The 7,353-nt window shown below is 44.8% G+C and overlaps 1 long non-coding RNA gene across 1 annotated transcript in view; it reads left to right on the top strand.

Annotated features, from left to right (window-relative positions):
* Positions 1-850: 850 nt before the first annotated feature.
* LOC119470852 overlaps positions 851-7,353 on the top strand; it is an 18,027-nt gene continuing 11,524 nt past the window's right edge. The window contains exon 1 of the long non-coding RNA XR_005199823.1: positions 851-938. This is a non-coding gene — a long non-coding RNA (uncharacterized LOC119470852). The remainder of the gene's footprint in view (positions 939-7,353) is intronic.

The following is a 7,353-nucleotide window of genomic DNA, read 5'->3' as shown; positions in this document are numbered from 1 at the left end:
CCTCAGTTTATAGTCATGTATTAATATTGGCTCATCAGTTGTGACAAATGCACAACCCAATGCAAGATGTTAATAACAGAGGAAGCTGTGGGGAGGAGGGAGTATATGGGAACTCTGTACTTTCTGTTCAGTTTTTCTGCAAACCTAAAACTACTTTAAAATATAATCTATTTGTTGGGCACAGTGGCTCATGCCTGTAATCCCCACTTTGGGAGGCCAAAGCAAGAATATAACTCGTGTCCAGGAGACCAGCCTAGGCAACACAGAGAGACTCTGTCTCTACAAAAAGAAAAAATAAAGTCTATCCATTCAACAAAGTAACAGGCTACTTGAATAGATGAGACTGGCTCACATGTAGCAGAGGATATGTAATAAGGCAGTAGGTAAGAAGGTCTGCAGTGACATAGTTCAGGATCCCAGGTGCAATTCTTTCTTCCACTTCCTGCAATTCCTCACATTTTAAACGTGAGCTTAGAGCTGTGAGCTTCACAGCAATAAGGACCAGCTAAGAATAAGCCTGTGAAATTGGCTTGCAGCCATCCAGCACTGTATGTATCTAAATAAAGTCGTAAATAAATACATGCGTTATTTTTCATCCTAACCTTGGAGAAACCGAGAAGAGGAAATAAAGCACACATGAGACAGGTGATAAAAGAGAACATGCCTGCCCGTTTGGGAAAAGCCCTCAGCAGCATCGGTCATTTGGCAGTGGTGGCAAATGGGGTGAGCAGAGGCGAAATATCTGCATTCCACTGGTGGCCATGATAGTAACAGAAAATGCATAAGGCGAGAGTGTTCTCACAGGTCCTGCAGGAAAGCGAATCATCCTAGATCACGCATGTCTGAGATCCTGAGCTTCACACCTTGGGTCCGGTGTGTGTTGCCCGTGGAGAAACTGAGCTGCGTTCTTGAGCACGAGCCAGACGCCTTGACAGATGGTAAGTACCTGCTCCTCCGGGCACCCATCATCTGAGCAGCCTGGCAGGAGCCCAGCTCCCTGTGCCCAGCTGGTAATCTTATGTCCTGGGGCTTAAGAAGTGATAGCCCTTTGCAATTGTTCTTTCCAGGCAAAATTTAAAGCTGAGAAGTCTGGTTTACACTTGATTGTTTGTAGTAAGAAAGAGGGATATGGATAGACGGACGAGTCAGGGATTAGAAAGGAAAATCAACAATATCTGACATTGCTGATTATTAGGGTTTCAAAGCATTTTCTCATCCATTCGCTCTTTTAATTATTACAACCAACATTTGGGAAGCAGGAAGGAATCATTCCAGTTTTATAATAAAGCAAAGAAACTGAGATGCAGAGAGGTGCCCACAAGTATGGCTAGGAACTGGCAGTGCATCCAACGGGGTTGGACTGCCCAGCAAACCCTTCACCCAAATAAGACATAGGTTCTGCCTGCATGGGGTCCTGGTTCTTTGGGGAATACACAGAGACACATTTTTAAAAGTTATTTAGGACTTTGGAGGAGGCAGGAAATCACTATGGACTCAGGTGGTCTTTGTGAAAGAGAAGAGAAAACAGGGAGCATCTCCCAGGCATGTGGAGACCTGAGAGCCAAACCACACAGCCTGTCTAGCAGAACTCCCAACCTGCAGCTGACAGCTCACCTTGGTGAGAATCCAGAGGAGGCAACTTCAGAGACGAAGATGAAGGCCAGGTTGTGAGGGCCTTTCACGCCAGACTAACTAAGGGCTTGAGCTTTTATCTCATCACCAAGAGGGAGCCATTAAAGATTTGGAAGCAGTGGGGAATATGCACCAAGCAGGCTTTGGGGAAAGGATCACCCTGAGGGAAAAAAGAGGCAGCAGGATGAGGAGCACAGGCAGGGGGTTGGGAAGGACGTGGAATTGGAAGAGAGGTGGTGGGAAAGTGGAAGGGAGGTGGAGTGGAAGGAATTGAGAGGGAAGGACCATGGTGCAAGACAGTGTGAAGAAATAATGGCACTCCTGAAGTTAAGCTTGAGATGTGGCTGACCATGGTGGGAAGTCCCTGGCAAGTCATAAGAGACGATGGGCTGATGGTCAGGAGAAAGGTCAAGAGACAGTTATCTGTGTAGATATGATCATTGAAGCATTAGCTGGGATGAGAAGGTAGAATGGGAACAGAATACTGAAACTTAGGTCCTCCCACCTTTAAGGAGTGAGATCAGAGAAAAGAGTGGGATCAGGGAAGCAAGAAAAAGATGTCAGAAGTGGGAAGAGAAGCGGAACAGAGGGAAGGCAGCACTCCCAGAAGTCTTCCCAATCAGGCCCCTGGCTCCAATTGTGCCGGTTCCTTTCTTCACACCAACTTGCTCCCTGTGTCCAAGCTGTGTTCATGTCCCAGGTCCTGCCAGAGTGCAGTACCAAGCTGGAGACGTAGAGACATCTGCTGAAGTTTACTTGCCTTATGACGATCCAGAGCAAAGCCATGAAAACCAGACAAAAATAGTTTCAAAAAGGAGATGTGGGGCTGGCCACAGTGCCTTTGAGAGGCTGAGGCAGGAGGACCGCTTGAGGCCAAGAGTTCAAGAACAACCTGGACGATGTAGGGAGACCCCATCTCTACAAAAAATAACAATAAAAATTAGCCTGGCTCAGCGGCAGGTACTTGTGTTCTCAGCGGCTCAGAAGGCTGAGATGGGAGAATTGCTCGAACCCAGGAGGTTAAGGCTGCAGTCAGCTGTGATCACGCCACTTCACTCCAGCCTCGGCAAAAGAGCCAGACTCTGTCTCAGAAAAAGGGGGGGTGGAGTCGGTGGCTCACACCTGTAATCCCAGCACTTTGGGAGGCCGAGGCAGATGGATTATCTGAGGCCAGGAGTTCAAGACCAGCTTGCCCAAGATCGTGAAACCCCATCTCTACTAAATATACAAAAATTAGCCAGGCGTTATGGTGGGCACCTGTAATCCCAGCTACTCAGGGGGCTGAGGCAGGAGAATCGCTTGAACCTGGGAGGCAGAGGTTGCAGTGAGCCAAGATGGTGCCACTGCACTCCAGCCTGGGCGACAGAATGAGACTCTGTCTCAAATAATAATAATACAAAGTGGGGGGAGATATTGGGCAATAAGAACTGCAAAGACAGAACAAGTAGGAAGGCAAAAGAGAAGAATGACTTCAAGGGAGCTGTTTCAGGTAGAGCTCCAGGAGCAGGATGAAAAGGTGAAGGTGCTAAGGAGGATGTGAACCGCACAGAAGCAAATGTCCGACATACTGCCTACTCTTTCAAGAAGCTTTGCAGAGAAGGGAGGGAGCGCATGGGGAGAAATTGTCAATGGAAAGAAACAGAAAGAGAAGGGGTTTTTTGTTTGTTTTAGACGGAGTTTCACTCTTGTCACCCAGGCTGGAGTGCAGTGGCATGATCTCGGTTCACTGGAACCTCTACCTCCCAGGTTCAAGCAATTCTCCTGCCTCAGCCTCACACCCACGTCAGCCCACCACCACACCCAGCTAATGTTTGCATTTTTTTTTTTTTTTTTTTTTTTTTTTTGGGTTTTGTTTTTTTTCCTGTTTGTGGTTTTATGGGGGGATTTTGGCTCACCCCAACCTCCTCCTCCTGGGTTCAGGCAATTCTCCTGCCTCATCCTCCTGAGTAGCTGGGATTACAGGCATGCACCACCATGCCCAGCTAATTTTTTGTATTTTTAGTAGAGACGGGGTTTCACCATGCTGGCCAGGCTGGTCCCAACCTCCTGACCTCAGGTGATCTGCCTATGTCGGCCTCTCAAAGTGCTGAGATTACAGGCGTGAGCCACCGCGCCCAGCCAAGAAAAAGTTCTTTCAGATACTGTAACATGATTATAACTAGGCAGAGAGTCTCCGCCCAAAAGCTCCTTCAGCTGATAAACAACTTCAGCAAAGTTTCAGGATACAAAAATCAATGTATGAAAATCTATGGCATTCCTATAAACCAACAACGGTAAAGCTGAGAGCCCAAATTAGAAAGGCAAGCCCATTCACCATTGCCACCAAACAATATAAAATACCTAGGTATACAGCTAACCAGGGAGGAGAGAGATCTCCAACACTGCTCAAAGAAATCAGAGAAGACACAAACAAATGGAAAAGCATCCCATGCTCATAAATAGTAAACATCAATATTATTAAGATGGCCATACCATCCAAAGCAATGTACAGATTCAATGACATTCTTATCAAACTACCAATTACATTATTCACAGAACTAGAAAAAAAACTACTTTAAAATTCATATGAGGTCAGGTGCAGTGGCTAATGCCTGCAATCCCAGCACTTTGGGAGGCCGAGGCAGTTGTGTCACTTGAGATCAGGAGTTCAAGACCAGCCTGGCCAACATGGTGAAACCCCGTCTCTACTAAAATTACAAAAATTAGCCAGGCGTGGTGGCATGCACCCGTAATCCCAGCTACTCGGGAGGCTGAGGCAGGAGAATTGCTTGAAACCGGAGGCAGAAGTTTCCATGAGCTGAGATTGTGCTGCTGCACTCCAGCCTAGTGACTGAGACTCCATCTCAAAAAAAAAAAAAAAAAAAAGAGAGAGAGAGAAAGGGTAGTTATTACTGGGGTAAACAGAGGGAAGGAAAAGCCCTTAAGAGAAAGATAAGCCCAAGCTGAGGAAGAGGGCAGGTGTGTAGGTTGGGAGTGAAGCCCCACTGTGCTCCTTTATGGGGTAGCGGCAGGACAGCAGGACATAGGAGAGATACCAGCCTCCCAAGTGTCACTTCCCAGGAATGCAGCGGAACTAGCCCCGCTAACTGCAATACTATGACAGGCATTCTGAAAGGGCATTCCTCTTATAATTAGATACGTAGGCACTGGGAGGCAAATAAAAAGCACAATAAAAGCCAACAATGATGAGTTTACCAGTCAGACATGGTGGCTTATATTGTAATCCCCGCCTCAGCCCCCTGAGTAGCTGGGAATACAGGTGCCCACCATAACGCCTGGCTAATTTTTATATATTTAGTAGAGATGGGGTTTCACCATCTGGGGCCGAGGAGTTTGAGGCTACAGTGAGCTGTGATAGCACCACTGCGCTCCCACCTAGGAAACAGTGAGACCCAGTCTCAAAAAATTTTTAACATTTTTAAAAATTAAGAGCTTAACTATTGTTTGTTATCATTATACCAAAAGCTTTACCTGGACCATTTTATGCAGTTCTCAAAAGAATGCTACAGATTTAGTACCAATGCAATTACTCCCATTTCACAAATGTGGAAACTGAAGCTTTAAAGAGGTTAAATGCCATGCCTATGTCTAGCATGTAAGCAATGGAGCTGGACATCTTGGGACTCCAGGACCTATGGTCCTAACCATGGTGCTTGGGATGGCTTACTGCCTTCCAGGTGAGCTGGAATAAGTGGACCCAGACAGGACAATTAAGAAGCATTCCTCAAAGTGGAGCATTTAGTATGTGCAGTGTCTTGGTGCAGCATTGAGGCCAGGGAAGATGCAATGAGATAGATTAGTGCCATTTAGTTAGATCCTAGCTGACGAAATGGCATTTTGATCCAATATTTTTTAAATCCCTGGATTCTGTTATAGGGGCTCCTCACTTTAAGGAAATCTGATATTCAAAACCCAAACATAAGTAGGAATAACAGCTTGTTAATTGAGCATCTACTGTATCCCTTGGCATCAAGCCAGGAGTTTTCTAAACACGACCTCGAAACTGCACAATTCTGCCAGGTGAAATTATTAGCCATACTCCCAAGCCAGGCTCTATAAGCTGAGTTGTGATTCCCCAAAATTCAAGCGCTGAAGCCCTAAGCCCCAGTGCCTCTGCATGTGACTGTATTTACAGATAGGATCTTTAAGGAGGTAATTGGGTTAAAATGAGATCATTAAGGGTGGATCCTAATCTAATATGATTGATGTCCATATAAGAAGAGGAGATGAGGACACAGACAGACACTAAGGAGTGACCACGTGAGGGCACAGCAAGACAGCAGTTGCCTGAAGCCAAGAGAAGAGGTCTCAGAGGAAACCAGCCCAGCCGACACCTTGACCTCAGACTTCCAGCCTCCAGAACTGTGAGAGAATAAATTTCTGCTATTTAAGCCACAGTCTGCGGTACTTTGCTGTGGCAGTCCTAGCAAACCAGTACGCCAAGGAATCAAGTCTAAAAGCCTAGTTTTTGTCCAAAGTCACAAAGACTGTGTCAGAGCTAAGAATGCAGTCTGTGCCACTATAAAACTTACACAACAGAAGGGCCCTCTGCTGTACCAGAAGGTTCGCTCCAGGCTTCTGAGTATCAGCTATACTGTTTCAACAAAACACAATTCATTTGACAAAAGCCACTTGCCCTTCTGGCAACAGAGATCACAAGCAAAGAAAATTCTACTGATTTCACTCATGCCCCCTTCGCAGATGTGATGTTTCCATAATGAAGCGTTTTAAGATTCCATGTCAGAAAATCTGGATAGACTGTTATATATTAAATAAAAATTATGTTTGCATATTGATAAATGAATGAAAGCAACCTGAGAAATGGAAACCGTTTGATTCGGTGAAGTAGGAACAAATGAAGTAAATGTTTAAGTAATGTTTAGTCCCCATGTTATTTAAAATTATCTGAAAAGCAGTCATTTAAAATTTTTCTTTTTAAACTTTTTTCACATTCATATTTAATACTTCTTTTACCCTAATTGCCAGAAATTAGCCCCCCTCAAAACATATATATATATATTTTTTTCTTTTTTGAGATGGAGTCTCTCTCTGTTGCCCAGACTGGAGTGTAGTGGTGCGATCTCACCTCACTGCAACCTCTACCTCCTGGGTTCGAGGGAGTCTCCTGCCTCAGCCTCCTAAATAGCTGGGATTATAGGCACGTGCCACCATACCAAAAAAAATAAATTTTTTGTATTTTTAGTAGAGATAGGGTTTCACCATGTTAGCCAGGCTGTTCTCAAAAACCTGACTTCAGGTGATCCACCCACCTTGGCCTCCCAAAGGGCTGGGATTACAGGCATGAGCCACCATTCCTGGCCCTATGTATATTTTTAAAAGACTTTTATAAATTTAAAAACAAAATATATATTATAAAAGTATCATACACATGTGACAATAAAAATTCAAATAGAATTGGGGGTGGGAAGCTGGGGAGAGACAGCAAGGGGAGAAATGCCAGATGTAGGTCATGGGGAGGAAGGCAGCAAATCACACTGCCACGTGTGTTCCTATGCAACAATTTTGCATGTTCTTCACATGTACCCCAAAACCTAAAATGCAATAAAATAAATAAATGGGGGAGAAAAATAAATAAATAAATAAAAATTCAAATAGGACTGAAGAGAAAAAAACTGAAATATAGGTGGTTGCCCCAAGAACCGTCTTTAAGCATCTCTGGGTTTTAGTTCTTGCGATGATTATGTCTCTTTGTGCCACTGT

The sequence above is a fragment of the Cebus imitator genome, unplaced genomic scaffold, assembly GCF_001604975.1.
Source record: "Cebus imitator isolate Cc_AM_T3 unplaced genomic scaffold, Cebus_imitator-1.0 Scaffold42, whole genome shotgun sequence".
Lineage (NCBI taxonomy): Eukaryota > Metazoa > Chordata > Mammalia > Primates > Cebidae > Cebus > Cebus imitator.
Note: the sequence above shows the minus strand (reverse complement) of the source record. Positions and strands in the feature narration are given on the sequence as shown.